Genomic DNA, 18,707 nt, shown 5'->3' with positions numbered 1-18,707 from the left:
TATTAGTACAACCCCCTTATTATATTGTTGTGCCCATGTAGTTCCCATATTGTTATTATTGTGCCCCATAAAAGCCCACTATTGTTATTATTGTGCCCTTACATTATTATTATTATGTCGGCTCTGATCATATTATGACCCCTTAGACTCCTATATACAGAAAGGAAGTCTTGTCATTTGTATCATCCAAGAATTGATCATTTGTGTAATATAAAGGAGGTTTCCCCCTCGAAGAGGCTTATTTCTAAGGCGTTGATCTATCTTTTCTATCTTTTTGTGAGCTGGTTTCATAACAGTAGTGCCCTTCCTTTCCGTATTTCCAGCACACCACCTTTACAAGTTTTCATGGAGATTTAGATCTCCCACTTGATGAATTATTTTTGTTTCTGTTCTGGGACCGTCCTCGTATAGACAAGGCATCACCATTCTGGCTCTCGACATTTTTCCATCTCATCTCCTCTATCAGCAAGGATGAGACTATTTCATCAAACTGCAAGGCAGTTGTATTGCTACTTATTGCAATAACCAGACTATCTCACGAATCTGATAGAGAACACAACAAGCTGATGCACTTATCTTCATTTGAAATTTTAATATCAACAGATAGTAACTAAATTACCACAGTATTAAATGTGTTCAGATGCTCTGTCACCAAGTCTCTATATTTCATCCTCAGGTTATACAACTTTTTCCACAGGAACAGTTTATTCACCAAAGACTTAGATTGGTACAAAGTCCCTAACTTGTCCCACAAATCCTTCACTATAGGTTCCCCTGATACATTCAACAATACTGAATCTGAGACACATAATCGTATTGTGCTCTTTGCCTTTCGATCCAACTTCTTCCATTCTTCATCGGACACTCCCATTGGTTTAGTACCTGGATCTACCCTGATCCACTTATCTTTATCCACCAACAGATCCTCCATCTTGAGTTTCCACAACTCAAAACTTTGACCATTAAATTTTTCGATCTCTATCTTTCCACTGCTCGCTATCTTCTTTCACCACCATAATCGATCTTGTAGATCTCCCACTAAAAAGGGTCTACAACAAGCCCGAGTGAAACCCCTCAGTAACAAAGGTGTCCCCTTGAAGCCAAAATAGCTCTGAAAACCAAATGTAGGTTTTAACCCTATACATAAATTACCTGCATACAAATTCTAAAACACAGAAAATAAACATTGCGAGAGCATAACACATAAAACACATATACATAGAGATTTTCCCCTGGATCCCAAAACTGGGACTACCAGCTTGATTTTTCATTATGTTCCTTTCAATGTTACATTACATATTTATACATGCCGAAGCATCCAATACCATTGACTAAAAACCATCGCGTCCAAAACCATGTGCAAAAAACATGCACAGAACCATAGGTAGGTCTGCCCAAGCTAATATGGGGTCCAAAAAACAAAATTTTCTGGGGTGTTGCCCCGGACGCCATAGAGGGAGGTTACTTGCAACCCTCAAACCCCCTGTGACCCCCCTGCTACCAAATTGGCACAACGAAGGGGGGGCGGGCTCTACCCCCCCTCCCCCCCACTAACCCCTCGGTTAACTACGTGGGCTAGTCGTGGAAAGAATATAACACAACCCAACACCACTCACACTCTCGGGTGTTCTACACAAGATGCCAAGGAATTCAAAGAAGCTCTTAACGAAGTATGACCCTGATAAGGCAGTGAAGGATGAAGACCATCTCGACAACTTTTACCTGCATCTGAAAACACTTGAGGTACATTATGATGATGTTGCATGTAGACTTTTCCCATGTACCTTTGATGGTAGAGTAGTTCTATGGTTCACAACCTTCCTCCAAACTCCATTCACAATTAGAGGGGGTCTAAGAAGATCTTCCTTGAAATATTTTCCAATGATAAGACCCCCTCCATGTTATTGAAAGAGTCTGGTAATATTAAGATGGAACAAAAGGAGAAAGTGAAAGATTTCAACCAGAGGTTTAATCACATCCTAAAAAAATTTCCGAAAACATGAAACCTCATGACTCCATCAATAAATATTATTACACCTATCCCTTGCCAACAAGAATTGCACAATTTGTAAAGAGAATAATGAAATAAACATTGAAAAGAATTATGAAGAGGCTATCACTGTTGAGAAGGAATTGTGTGCTATAAGAGTCATCTCATATGACGAACCAACAAAAGACTCCATTGGTAAGAGGTCTTAGGGCTCTATGAGCAGGGCTAAAGAGAAAGAACCATAATATCTTGAAAGCTTGACTTGTCTTGTCAAATCTCTATCCAATGAAATGGAAAAGCTCCAATAGAGTTGAAGCAAGATGACAGTGAGCAGTAGGCCTCCTAGATTGAACATGTTTAGAAGGACTATAGCTTATAACAGTAGCAGAAACCAACTAGCAAAGTCTTCACAGAGCTCTAATGTTGTATTGAACATTGAGAAGTTGGGTATAAATCAATATTGTGCATTTCAACAAGAACAACATTTAGAGAAAACGTGCCCACAATGGAATCAAACCATGAGCATGGTTTCTATGCAACTGGTTGATTCGATAATGACTAAAGAGCATATTGAGCCTACAGAATAAAAGGAAGAAGCTACTATAGTTGATGAAACTCCAAGTGTTGGCCATGCATTCAACATGTTTAACTGTATACTCACAGCCCAAAAGAGTACTGCCAATAAGCAACCTCCAAGTGACGGTTCAGCTCATAAGAAGAACAACGTTACAACCTGAGAAGCCAAGGGATGGACACAACAATTATGTTTCCGAAGAACAAATTCAAAGAAAATATGTTAAGGAAAATCAACCCACCGACCATCTCAACACAAGACACTCAGAGCAAGTATGGGAAAGTCGTCTCAACGAAAAGTGTTTTCATTAGTAGTAAGGACAAAACCATGACTCCGGAAACCACGAACCAAGTTACATCCCCGAGCACCTTGGCTAGTCTTCCCATAGTAGACTATAACATAATTGATGATACAAAGAAGGTTCATGCAAATATCTCAATGTTTAAATTAACAAAGATCACGAGCCAGTGTGACATCCTTCTATGAGCACGTAGGCAGACCTCTATAGGTAACACTACCTATTCAGAAAATGGATCTTGTAAGTCTCATGGTTCTCTCAAATTTGTACTCAATGTACTTATGATGGATGTGAATACACTTTGCCCACCTTCCTTGCTAAATTTAGAAATCCTCAATTTCAATGTACACAATTTCTTGCTTGATTATGGTCCATTGCTGAATGTAATTCCATTATCTGTTGCCAAGAAAATCAATTTTAAATGGGACAAAAAATATGCACAGATTATTTAGCTGGATAGGACACATGTCCAGGAAATTGGTGAACTCAAAGATGTCATCATTTGCGTGTCATCTGATGGACGATTCCACCAATGTATTAACATAGTGATTGTGGACATTCCGGAAGCATACAAAGTGTTGTTGAGAATACTTTGGTCTAGCAAGCTATAAGGGTATTTTTTCATAGATTGTTCACACTTATGGCTTTCGTACTAGGATAGAAATAATCAGACCTGGGTAAAATCATAGAGATATATGAAACACATTTTCACTCCCTTGAATGAGCATAATGAAGCAATGGCTTTCATAGAATTAATTTTTGACAATTGCTTCCTTGAAACTCAACTGGGGTGTTATCTTATACAACCATCCCAAGCTTCACTAGATACACAGTTGGGTCTCCTTCCTTGTCTAACTGGCGATAATGAACTATGTACAGTTAGTACTAGTTGTAGTAGTACTAATGTAGTTACCAATCCCTTATTGCATTTTAGTGGACCCACTGTAGAGAAAGCATTTGATCTCTAGTCGCTTGGAATTTGAGTGCATGAACAACATTGTAGAGTACGAGGCACTCCTCTTGGCCTTACAAAATGCCATTAAACTTAATGTTGCCATCCTAAAAGTGGTAGGTGACTCAAAAATTATGGTGCGATAAGTATGTAACACTATACATTGTGTGTCACCTCACCTTAAACGTTATCAACAAGAGGTATGGCATCTCATTTCACATTTTCGAGATTTTAATATCATTTATGGCCCAAGAATGCATAGCAAAGTTTCAGATACATTAGCAAATGCTGTTGTTAGGATATCACCATTGAGGGACTGTTTTTCTATTGAAATTATTTATAAGCCTTCCATCGTTGATAATATCACTAATTTCCACTTTTTTTGTGATGACCAATGGATATTGTGCTTCATGGTAAACACTAACGTATTTAACAACACAACAATCAATGAGGATGAGCACAGAAAAGAATTGTAGCATGCAACTAGTGTAAGTAAAGGAAACCTCATCCCCAAGGATTTGGTATCATTAGAAAAGTTGTATGACCTACAAAATCACTTACAGGGACCTGTTAATGCCAAACCCACATTTCCACATTATCTCACAAGTAAATTAACTTGGGAATAGATAAGGATCCAAAATATGTCAATCTCGGTTCTTGTTACACACCACAAGAGAAACACCCCTTTATCCACTTATTCAAGTAGTACCGTGATGTCTTCACTTGGAGGTATGATGAACTCAAGACATATGACACACGAATCATCTAGCATGTGATATAGATTAAGGAAGGGGCCAAGGAATTCAAACTGAAGCTAAGGAAAGTACGTCCAATTGGATGCCCGGATCATATATATAGTGCAACACTCAATGTGGGTGTCAAGTTTGGTCTCAGTAAGAAAGAAGTCCAAGGAAATCCACTTGTGTGTAGATTTCCGAAATCTCAACAGCATGGTGGACAAATAAAACTACCCTGTGTCATCCATGGAACAAATATTGCAAACAATATCAAGGTCTGAAATGTTTTCTCTATTAGATGGCTATTCTGGATATAACCAGGTTCGGGTTGCAGAGCCTCATAGACTTAAGACCATGTTCAAAACTAAGTGGGGCATGTTTGTATTCAGACGAATGCTATTTGGGCTAATCAACATTGGTGCAAAATTTAAACATGCTTTGGAAATCACTTTCTATGGACTCATTGGGCAAAGCGTAGTGGTATCCAAATACAGGTCAGGCCACATACACCACTTAAAGAATATTTTTGAGTGATGTGGAAAGTATAGGATATCCTTAAATCCTAAGAAAAGTATCTTCACAATGTCCGAGGGTAATCTCTTGGGCCACATCATAGCTAAGAGTGGGATTAAGGTAGACCCAGATAAGGTCAGGAAAATCATGCAGATTCCCTTCCCAATTAATAAGAAAGCCATGTAGTCTTTCTTGGGGAAGATAAATTTCCTCTACAGGTTCATCTCCAAGTATACCCAAATTGTCAAACCAATACAGGAGATGGTGAAGAAAGACGTAGTCTACAAATGGGATAAAAGGGAAAAGGGCACGTTTTCATGTATTAAGAAGGCTATAACAAAAGCACCTGCATTGTACAACCTGACTTCGATAAAGATTTCTTACTCTACAAATTTTATTCGGATACCTCTCTTGCTGTTGTACTCACTGAAAAGGATGAATTGAAAAATGAGTGGTCTATCTCCTTCATGAGTGCAAGTCTGTAAGGGATAGAGCTTAACTACCCCACCATTGAAAAACAATCTTATGAAGTATACAAGGTGGTAAAAAATTTTAATCCCTATCTATTGAAGAACAATTGTGTTATCTTCATCTCACACCCAGCAGTTAGATCACTGCTTGTCCAACAATAGATGGGTGAAAGGAGAGAGAAATGGATGACAGGGTTCCAAGAGTATGATATAGAAATCAAGCCAGTTCACATAATCAAGGGCCATGGTCTTTTCCAACTAGCAGCAAAAGTAATAAATGTGAAGGAGGAATAAGAAGAGCTTTCAGGATGGGATCAAGAAATTGAGATGTATAACGTTGAGCAAGCCTCCCCTACTACAAACAAAAAATCTTAGTACACAAATGTGCATAATTCCTTTGAGCATGAGACATTTCCCTCCCACTTTTCTTTATGGTATAAGAGGGCACTCAGACTTAAAGAATTATTGTATCAGTTGGTGCATGGGGTGTTGTTCAGAAAGCACCACAATGGAGTATTGCTTAGGTTTTTGGAGGCACATCATTTAGAAAAGGTATTGCGTGATCTCCATGGCAGACCAGCTAGCGGGCACTTTGCAGGAAACACTACATAGCATAAGGTTATGTGGGTCAACTTTTACTAGCATACATTATTCAAAGATGCTCATGCTTATACCCATAAGTGTCCAGACTATCAAAGGTGTGCCGACAGAAACAAGAAGTTAGTTGCCCTATTGCAGCCCATTGCAGTGGAAGAACATTTTCAGTAGTGGGGCTTGGAAATTATTGGGGATATTTTCTTGCACTCGTCGAAGCAACACCACTACATATTCAATGCTACAAATTACTTCACTTGGTAGACAGAATCCATTCCACTCAAACAGGTGAATGATTAGGAAGTCATCATATTTCTCCAAAAGAACATCATTTCCAGGTTCGATGTTCCTGCTTCACTTGTTTTTGACAACGCAACATAATTTTCATCATTAAGATTGTATGATTTTGGATTGGAAAATGGTATCATATTGAAACATTCAGCTAATTATTATCCACAGGGAAATGGTCTTGCTAAATCCATGAACAAGAACCTTATCCACATTATAAAAAATACCATATTATTTGAATAACCAAACTAGCACTCTACTTTGGTGAATTCCTAATGGGTTGACTGAGTCATACCAAAACTATCCCTAAACACCTCCCCTTACTTCTTTTTGTATGGAAAAGAAGCCATCCTCCCACCAAACATCTACTTTCCTACTCTCCAACTATCACAAGAGTCCCAAGGCAAGCCATGTTTGTTAGTTTGGCGTAGGATGGACACTCTTCATAAGCTATAGGAAGGAAGGTTGAAAGCTAAAGAAAAAATATCACTTCACTAGAGTCGTATCAAGATGTGGTTCGATAAGAAGTATGCAAGGAAAAATAACTTTAGTGTGGGTGACTTAGTCTTAAAGTGGGATAAAGCCCGCGAGGACAAAGGCAAACACACTAAGTTTTATCCCCTATGGATTGGGACATTCATGGTGCACAGAGAGGTTGGCCATCACACTTATCATCTTCAATCACTTGACGGGAAGATTGAATATCTCCTTGTCAATGGCCAAGACTTGAAACAATATTTTCAATGAAAATTTGGGGTTGCGACCTACACTCTGTACATAATATTTTCTTTTGTTGCTTGTTTGTTTGTTTGAATTTTATTTTGGTTTTCATTATGTGAATAAGTGTTGTGCATGTATATATCACCACTTCTAAGTATGTGTGTGGCCAAACTATAAATATTCTTATGACACTTCAACATTTAGATAGCCTTTTTTCCATCTTCCTTATGTTGGTTACATATTTTGGCTAATGAAGTTTCAATGGAAAATACAATCCATCCGTAAGGAGAGTTTTGGTCCAACCATGAACCCATGTCTAGTCCAGAAACCTCATCCTAATACAAGGTTTTTATGATTTGGTGTCTTCAAGCTTATCTAACTAGTAGAAACAAAGAAGCAGAAATATATAAAGGAGCAAACCTAAATCACAGGTCTCTATATGCTTATCTGAAGGAACAACCTCTTCTGCTCTCAATAAGTTGAGATCCCTCTTCTTCCCCAAAATGAATAAGTGCCAATGCACAATTATTTTTAAATAAATAAATAAAGGCGAAAGAAGAGAAATGCTTCCTACATAGAGAGGTGAAGAAAGAAACTCCATCGGGGTATTGTCCAGGCCTTCTAGTAGTGGAGTAACACCATAGATGAAAAATTATACTCTGAAAATCCTAAGCTTGCGAATTACATTACACTTCCCAACTCGGAACATTATGATCATGTTGAATCTTATGTTGTGTTTAACTGAGAAGGTATATATGGGACCATGTATTTTCGTGGGGTAAGTGGGAATGCCAAATTAATCTGCATGATGAATCAATACTCCCTGAAGAACCAAGGCCCTGCACAAAATAAATTAACCAAGATAGAGAAGTTGGAGTTCAACCAATGTGTCGCCAAGTGTTGTAGCTATTGCAACGCCCTCCAAACTTTTGGCTTGCACTCAATTTTTGAGCCTTACTTGGTCTTTTCATTGTTGTTTCAAACACTAGAGATCATTTCATGAGTGTTCTTGCAGTTCTTTTGTCCCTTTTGCATGTTTGGTTAACTGTCATATTTTCGCATGTTTGGTTTTCATGCAATGTTGGTGAGCCTCTTCTAATGGTTTTGAAGGTCAATATTTGTGTATATGAGTTTTCCTAGCCATGTAAACATATGTTGCATCCATACACAAATTATTTAGAACTGTTGCAAAAGTGTCATCATTGTTGTTCTAAAGCCTATATTAAGTGTCGTACTTGTCGTATCTTGTCATGAGGTACTCACGTGGAGGGAAATGCTTTGTCCATGTATTCTAAAGATCTATTTTTTTATGTCATGAAAATATGCTAAGTGTGTGATCACAGTCAAGGTTCATCATAGTTCATTGCCCATCCCACACTTAGCCATTTTCAGAGAATCCTCCTCACCAACCAACTTAGCTTCACTGGGCCCCAACTAAATTGCACATTGTGCAGTCTCAATTCTCTAATATGTGAAATTGCTTCTTGGATCTACATAATGCACAATCCCTGTCCCTAGGGCTTACTTCTCTGTGTAATTCCTATACCCAGATCCCAATATTGACCCCCAGAATTCCGTAGTTGTATCTCCCAGTCTACCTTGAACCGCACACTTCACATCTCCAACCCTCAAGCTTTTCCATTATTTGTTGGAACTGTGCAATGTGAAGAATCCAAACTTCACTTGACATCCAAAACTACGTAGATGTTTCTCCAAGTGTCCTTTCCCTCAGTTAGACCCCACTGCCTCTAGAAACTGCACAGTTCTGTCCTTCAAGCCTCTCTGAGCTGTGAATTGCCTAGTCTTGGAGTATAAGATCTCCGCCCTGCCTGATGGAACTACACAATACGCAGTCACTAAGCCCCTCTCCCCAATTTTTCTCTTGTCCCGGCCTCAGTTGATGGATAAGAATGTATCATCTTAGACTAGGGGTTTTCTAGATTGATGTCGTCCCGTCATGAGTAAATTGCAGGAACAGGTACACTATCATGAAATGGAGAGATGATGAATAGGGAGAAGAAGGAGGGAAGCATTCCTAAAGACTCTCTTGTAGTTGAAATCACAAGTGGATCAATCAAGAGAAAGAAAAGGGAAAAAAAATTCAACTGCCATCCAAGACTAAACATCATTGAAGACTCCACATCATCAAGCCATGAAAAGGTCAAGAGAAAGCATATCCAAGAAGACATCCAACACTCAAAAACAAAAATGACTTTGACATTTCTACATCACCAAGTAGACCATATCAGCAGTGTCATGTCATGTCATGTCACGAGTGGTCATATGCCACATCACTATTGTCGACCATGTATATTGTATTCAAATATATTGTAAATTGGAAGTCCAAAGGACACAAATGGGATGTAAAGAGTCATGTAAGTTGAAAATTCATAAGAATTAAAATAGTCATGAGGGTAGTCAAAGAGTCACCCTTTGTTATATATACACCCTCATTGTATGAGGAAATGACTTTTAACCTTGGCTCCTTCCACAAGGCACTAGAGAGATCACCTATTTCTTTGAGGAGAAAGTAGTGACTCCAATGTCACATTATTGGGGCTAGTAATGTTAATTGTAAACACGTGTCTTGGAAGTTTTACTTAATAACATAAGCCCTTAAGGCCAACATATTATTCGTGCATGGACTATGAATGTTTGAAAGACTATTCTATGGACGTTTGTATTTCACGTTTTCTTTCACATGTGCTAATATAGTTGAACTATTTCAATTATTTTAGTGCTTATTTTATTCATAATGTGTTTTCATGCTTGTTATTTTTGTCCCATCCTTATGGACTATTCTGTGGGATACTAGACATATCTTCCTTCGTTTATTAGTTGTAACAATCATCACATCCGCTATGGACTATTCTGCTAGGTGTTAGACGGATCCTTGTAGTTCATGTATGTCTCTTCTTTGGTGGTACTATTACCTCTCACTTAGAGGCTAACTTTTTCTACCCCCTTTGCAGTAGAAGAACCTTGAGACAGTTGCAACTGAACACTCACAAGGCACAACCCTTTTCTTTTCAAAGACACCATTGCATCCCTCTCTTGTGCTGACAGCTAGAGCCAAGGAAAATATTTAAGGATTTGGAAATCAGACATTCATACTAGATGAGACTCCTACACCAAACGGTGTGAGGACTAATTAGCAATTCATACTGGGGAGATCCCTTGAATGTTGGGGGGTCTAACACCTCCAACGCAATCCTTAGTGATTGTATAAGGGAATGTCCCTTGAGTCAAAGGACAATTGACCTAAAGCGAGAAGATAGGTTGCTAAGGAAATATAATGGGTGACCTTCCTAAAGTTTCCTATCAGATTATGCATCATGGATTGGGTATTTTTTCACACATGGACAATTTGGGTGGTAACATTCCTCACACTACTACAAGGGTCATGGATAAAAATGTTGTTGAATTGAGTATTCCCCCTTTCTTTGGCTTGCATATAATATTTAATGTGCCTTTGCTTCAACTATATCTTCCACCTATATTAGAAACATTGGAGGTGGACAAGAATTTTCCCCTATAGAAATCAATCCTATATATATAAAATAGGAAATAATAAATACTATCATGGAAAACAAGTTGAAGGGAAATTGCTAATAAAACATACAACTCTATTGGGATTTCAAAGTAGGACAAATTCTTCACTAAGGAAAGTAGCTCACTAGGAGTCAAATTCAACAAAAAATTCCCCATATCATGGGGGGAATTAATGCAATGGGGATAATTTCTTCTCCAGGGGAGAGGATTGATCTAGGTGGACAACAGTGGCCATCCACCTCTTCCACTAACTCAACATGTTTCTCCATGTTGGTAATTTTTCAAGTTCTAAATTTCCTAAGCTATTTTGAGGCTTATATAATGTTTTTTGGCTATTTGGTGCCTTGGTGTTTCTATGGATTTTCTAGGATTATAAATAATCATATTTAGATCATTTAGATATTTAAAAGCTATTGTGTCCCCCAATAGAGATCAAAACTTTTACCCCTAAGAAGTTGACATATCAACTAACCACCACAGGGTTCATAATCCTTTTGGTGCTTCATCCAGGGATAGGGATATTTCCTCTTGTGGTTTAGTACTTTATGATAAAAGGATAATTTAAAACTCTTCTAATTAAGGAAAAATATAAGGATCCATACTTATTTTAAAGTGTAGAAACCTTGGTAAACCTAATTAAGTCTTGAAATGCCAACTATAAAATGTTTGGTTATTCTTTTGTAAAACGTATTCAAATTTCTAAGCATTTTATATAGTTTGAATAAAATTTTGGTGATTTTTAAAGTAAAATAATTTTATCTTATAGATTTGGGCAAATAATTTTTAGAAAAAAATGGAAATTGGTGAATCTATATTTTTTTTTTTGGAAAAAATGGAAAATTAGCCCATGGCTGAAATTTAGCTCCTAAAATTTTCCTTTCTTTTAATCACATCTTGTGAATGAGCATAGTCGACACTTACCTCTTCATAGATAGGCTACCACCATTCTAGCTAGTTTGTATTCATATGCATTTTATAAAATTTTCCTATTTCTTTCATTAATAGAATTCGGGTTTCATTGTATTTTGTGCTTTTGCAATACTTTTATGTGCGCATTTCCATTCTTCTTCCTTCCTTTCATTTTTTTATCTAACAATCTAGATCAAGTGAATTCCTAATTGAGATATCAGGGTGTAAGGAAATCATGAAAATTTGGAAGAAATAAAGATTAGGTACCAAAACAATGATTATTCATCACCTCTAGACCACAACATTAAGGGTTCCTCTTGACACCAATGAGATACTTAATTCCTAGGATTGATATGAGGATATTTTATGGTGAATATCCTATAACATGGATATTCTAGATGAAGCATATTTTTATCTATACCAAGTGCCAAATTAACAAAAGGTAATTCTTGCAACCTTGTATTTAGAGCTTGATCAATTTGTTCGGTACTAACTATTTTGTGAATGATAAAATGACTTAATTATATGTTGGTCCTTTTTTATGAATAAATTGATAACACATTACAAGGATATCAAGAGAAAAAAATTATTTATTCAAGTGATAAATATTTAACAAAGAGATCCACTTACATTGCACGTTCAACAATTCCAAAATATTAGTATTAGGGTAAAGAACATGTTAGAGGATAATTTTTTATCCCTTTATGGGAAATTTAAATGTGAACATTCAACATGAACTGTATCTCTTTAAACCGAAGTCCTTAGAGAATGCTTTTAGTATTGTAAGGAAAGTGGAAAGGATAAATATGGCTACAAAAAGTGTGGTCACTATCAACCACAAAGAGCACCATTTTATCTCTCCTACCCTCACTCAATTGAAAATATTTGAACCTCAAAAAATGGATGAAAGAAGAGAAAATGGACTATGTTTCAAATGTGATAACAAATATGGTAGGGGAAATATATATGGCAACAAGAAATTATTCTACATATACTATGTGTAGAAATTCTCACTCTAGATTAAACTGATTATGCAATGTACTAAAGAAAAAGAATTAATCTACTTCTACAATCAAACTTGCTAAAGCTTAATCGATTTTGAGCAAGATCAAACAGAACACATATAATCGAGAAGAAGATTCAATCACACATGAAACACAGAAGAATAATCTGGGGAAAGCCTTAGCTAAAAATCCCGCTATTTGTATTATCATACAAGTGGAAATATCTCAGGATTACACACAGCTTTAGTTCTCACAGCTCTCAACTCTCAGTACAATCCCACATTGTCGCTCATAGACAGAATAGAGAACACATATGCCTTTCCCTCTGCCCTCCAAGCCTCCTATTTCCTTGTGCAGTTTTCCCTGGGTGCTCCAGTTGTAACCTTGTGTGACATTGATCTCGTACACTGCTCCAACACACTATAAAACTATGCAAATCTCAAGGAATGAATTCCTTCTGCATGCAAGAGATTTTCTTATAGGAAAATTCTTGCAACTATTAGTACACTATCCCTGCCTTTAATCTCAACTGGGTCTTTGTCTGAACTGACATGCATGAGTTATTTATGAGAGAATATTTAGTTATCTAGAGTACACTAGTTTCACGCATGCATGCATCAACTGACTGAACTCACAATCAGTTCCATAAACTGTTTGGAATTAATCTAACTGGACTTAACTCAGCGAACTGAGTAAATAATTACAACTCAAATACAACTCATCTTTATCTCCTTAATTAAGGGATAACTTCCTCAATCAAAGGGATAATTGTTGCATGTCTTCACAAAGACTTCATGTTTGAATTTCTCCAACTAATTAACTCAAGATGAATTAATTAATTATTTTTCAAACAGCTGGTGAGATTAAATTCGAATTTTAATTCTCAGTTTTAACTCAAGGACAAATTAAAATTGGAATATATCCTGAAATGCTATCTATAACAATGCTATTTATAGGATTTCTATTTTTAGCATTTCTTGTTGCTATTTCCAACACTATGAAAAAGAAGAACATCAAGAATTGGAACCATTATAAGATCTAGAGCTAGAAAAGGCTACTCCAACAACACCATGTCATGTATCAACTACCATTAGTACTATTCAAAATCCTCAATATAGAAAGATATATCAGAAAAATGGTAACAATGTTGATTAATTCTAGTGGGGCCCTTAACTTCATTAACTAAAAAATTCCAAAACTTATTAATTGATTTATATTTATAGGACCTAAGTATCAAATAGTGATTGTATATGGAGGTACCACAAATTTTTCATGGATTTACCATAGTATTAGGCTCACTATGGGGATGTATTTATTGGATAGTCCCATGATTTATGTCCAAATGGGTTGTATTGGTGTTGTATTAGGGGTCCAATGGTTGCAATCACTGGGAACAATGGATCCTAATTTTTAGGATGTTTTCATTAGATTTTCATCATAAGGAAAGAAAATTAAACATATAGGTACCCAAGGGAAACCATTTAAAGTGATAAGCTATAGTACTAGCATGATATAATTACTAGTTAATTGAGTTTATCTTGTGTGATTGGGAGTAACAATTATTATCCGCCCCACCCTAAATTAGTTCCTATAAGTGACATGTTGATCTCATAGTGAGTATATTGCTGTAATTTATTCAACCCTAGTTTCTATACGGCCTTAAGACCTAAGAATATCTTACCCTTCGCTATGATCTTGAGGGTAAGGTGCTTGGTTACATGAAAAAAAAAAACCATGACAAAATTACTCAAAAAGGAAAACCATGATGTAATTGCACATTTATTCTCATTAGATGTTCAAATGTCTAGATCCTCTACTCTAATGAGTATCTAAAAGGTTATGAAAAAAATTAAAAGGCACTGAAGAAATGCCTAAAGGTATTCCACCCACTTGAGGACATGGTTGTGCTATTCGTTTGAAACTAGTAAGTGTATCACCTAACATTGGGCCTTACAAGAACCCATATGCATAAAAAAATGAGATTAAGGATATGATTCAAGAAATATTAGACGTTAGAATTATTTAAGCTTACCAAAGTGCTTTCTCTGCACCAACAACGATGGTTCAAATGAAGAAAGGTTCATGGTGTATGTGTTCACATTATAGACATTTCAAGTAAATGCCCATCAAAGATAAGTTTCCTATTCATATCATTGATGAATCACAAGGAGTAATTTTCTCTCAGTTTCATTAAATTAGAATGAGGAAAGAATCCATTCCAAAACAACCATTATAACATATGAAGGTCATTATGAGTTTTTTATGATGCCACATTTCCTTACTAATGCACCTTCAACATTTAAAAGTTTGACAAATTCTATTTTCAAATCCTTAGAAAAGTTGTGCTAGTATTTTTTTAATGATATATTAATCTATAACAAATATTGGGAAGGGCATGTACAACATGTGCCTTTGGAGTTCAAGAGATGGATATTTTGATTATATTATATCTCAAGAAGGTTTCAAAGTGGACCCTGACAAAATTAAACCTGTGATAGAATGGGAAATTCCTAAAAACTTGAATAATCTTAGAGGACTTTTCATACTGACAAACTATTACCACAAATTTGTCAAGAATTATAGTAAAATAGGAGTAATTCTAATAGTGTTTTTAAATAATTTGACATTGTCTTAGACTAAATAAGCAACCAAGTATTTAAAAAAAATTAAGGATTCTATGTGTACAACTCTTTTCCTAGCCACTCAACTTCATAAAAGCCTTTATCGTCGAGTGTGATGCCTTAGGAAATGGAATTGGTGAAACTTTAATTCAAGAAGGAAGACACATGTCCTTTTAAATCAATCAAATTATGGGAAATAACTTACATGAACCCATTTATGAAAAAAAAATCGCCATAATACATGACATTAAGAAATTTATGTCTTACCTAATAGGAAGAAACATTAAAGTAAAATATAATCATGATAGTTTTAAGTAGTTCTTGGAAAAACAATTATATTCAAAAAATAACAAAAATGGATTATAGAGACTCTAGGTTTACTTCTTTGAAATTATTAACAAAAACGAAAATAAAATATTGTGGCAGATGCACTTTCAAGGAAAGAGAAAGACATAGAGGATTCACTTTTATTTCCATAACTGAAATGGGTGGAAGAATCAAGTATATAATGGAAGAAACATTAGAAGGTATTCAACACCATTTAACAGTACAATAGGACCCAAGTGCATTAGATAAATTTATGTCGAATAATGATTTATTGTGGTATCAAGATTGCTTATACTTAGTAATAATTCTCAACTCAAACAAAAGGTCCTTCTAGAATTGCACACTTCTTCTATTGGAGGAGATTCATGGTTCTTATAAACTTACCACATGATCAAGAAGGAGTTTTTTGGGAATGTCTCAAAGATGATGTTCAAATTTTTTGTTGTTGAAGGTTTGATCTGCCAATAAAATATGAGAGTTAATCAAAATATAGGGATCCTGCAACCATTAGCTATATTAAGTCATTGTTGGGAAGATTTTTCAATGGATTTTATTATAGGTCTACTTATTTCCAAAGGAACTAATGTCATAACAATAGTAATGGATCAACTCACAAGGTATTCTTGTTTTTCTCACATTATCATCCTTTTAAAGAAAGTATAATTGCCACAAATTTAATGGAAATAGTTCAAAAGCTACATGGAATCCTCATGATTATTGTAAGTGTTAGAGAACCATTTTCCTGACTATTTTGGGACTAAATTATTTTCATATTTGGGTAGTCAATTGACTAATATATCCTCTTATCATCCCTAATTTGATAGGCAAATTGAGCTTGTGAATAAATGTTTGGAAGGGTACTTTCATTGCTCTGCATATGATAAGAAAACACAAAGATCAAGTGTTTTTCATTGGTATAATGGTGGTATAACATGTCCTTCCATATCTCATAATTTTGTTTCCCATTTATGGAACTTTATGGATATCCTCCTTCCATCACATCACCCTTGAGAGGGAAAGTGAAGTTTTATCCAATGAAGGGACACATACAGTGACAAAAATAGGTTCTCAATTTATCGAAGGAAAATGTGATTACATCACAAATTAATAGAAAGTTGAAAAAAGTAAATAAAAATCACAACAAAAGGAAATTTGAAGTGGGGATTGGGTATTATTGATGTTATAATTATATAAACACATGTCCATCAGGGGAAAAAGGATGGAAAATACACTATTTTCCAATTACTATGGTCCTTGTAAGGTGTTGTATAGGATTGGAAGTAAGGATTTAAAATTTGAGTTGCCTTCATATTCACATGTAGATCTAGTCTTTTGTGTTCCTTTCTTAAAGAAGGTAATTAGATATGATATCCTTTTTCAAACCATTTAATTTAGATTAATGAAGAAGAGAAAGTCATATTTGAACTAGAAACAATCATTGAAAAGAAGAATAAGAAACTATAATAAATTGATCAATTATTGAATACCTCATCAAGTCGAAGAATGTACTACTAGAAGAGGTAACATGGGTTCAAGATGAGTTCTGGTAGAATATTGATACACAAGAATAAACATACAACAATGTTAAACACAATAACCTTAATAGATTATCATTTTATCCATATAACAACAATATTTATTCAAAGTAAGAAAGAGACAAGATAAAAAAGAGTATACCAGATACATGTGGTAAAATCCTAATGTGGGGAAACATCCATGGGAAGGTTATGTCTATTATTATATAAAAATCTCCAAGCTTACACTTGAGAGTACCTCCACAAATTCTTTACCATTTACAAATATAATACTTTCATGTTCGCTTCTTTCATGGGTCTCTCCTAACTCTATTATATAACAAGAAATTTGAAGTAATTACATCTCATTAATACATGTGGGATAAATGTAATTTCACATATTTATATATTGAATGATAACAAAGGTATTTTACTCCATTATTAATGTGGGCTAACTATTTTACATAAGATTACGACTTATTCTCACATAACATTAGACATTATTACCTTCTAAAGTAACTCATTTCAACACCCCCTTTAATGATGACTAACAAGAGAGAAGATTCATGGAGGAATATGATATTACATCAACACATCCCCTTGATGACAAGTTTCCACATTCTCAACAACTTTGAAAGATTCACAAACTTTACGTTTGTCATATGTTTGGTGAAGATACCTATGAACTATTTCTCAATGGAACAATACTCTAAAGAAATAACAACATCCACAACAAGATCTCAAATATAGTGAGTATCAAGATCAATGTATTTGGTTTTGGAGTGATACACTAAATTATATGCAAGTAAATTACAATTTGATTGCCACATTTTGACTTTGTAGCTAATTTATGAACCAATCCAAGCTTGGTAAGAACATGCAATAACTAAATTTCTTCTTTAGTTACTTAGCTTCCATGTACTCTACTTGATGAGAAAATTATAATGTATTGCATATTTGAGCTGTTAAATATGTGTAATCTAGTTCTTTATGAGTTTTTCAAGGCTATGAATTTATTTTTACATTAAAACATGCAATGTAACATAATTATACATTCAAAAACACAATTTGAGTAACAAAAAATTGTGATCTCATCGGGAATTTAATCATTAGATTTTCGTGAAAAAGCTCATAAGGTAGAACATTTAGACTTTATTGGTTATTGTTAGGATTTTGGTTTTCTGTCAGATTATTTTGTGTATGTGAACATCTTCATTTGTGTGTATTTTGGATTTGTATTAGGGATGGGGAGAATAATGAGCTATTTAGTGATTTAATTCAAAACTTATACCCGAATGAAAGTTTTCTACATTTTAAGTTTTTTGGTTAGTAACGAATGATACATTTCTTGGCGATATCATTATATTTTATTACTTGAAATACATTTTTAAATGTATAAATAGATTTGGAGCTCTAAAAAGCCTTGAAACAATCAATATATAAATTTAATAAAAAATTAACAAAAAAACTAAAACATATAAACTAAAATACAACTCACACTTAAAATTTAAAATTTTAAAAATTATCAAATAACATTTTTAAACAAAACTTTTCCTTTATTTTTAAAATTTATTATTAAAATTTCCACTAAATAAAAATATTTAATTAATTAATATCCTTCACAATAATTTAAAAAAAAACCAA

Source organism: Pinus tabuliformis, chromosome 2_2 (assembly GCF_031772625.1).
Source record: "Pinus tabuliformis cultivar Carrire ecotype Pingquan chromosome 2_2, CPIR1, whole genome shotgun sequence".
NCBI lineage: Eukaryota > Viridiplantae > Streptophyta > Pinopsida > Pinales > Pinaceae > Pinus > Pinus tabuliformis.
The sequence above is the reverse complement of the archived record's forward strand: the minus strand, read 5'-3'. Positions refer to the sequence as shown.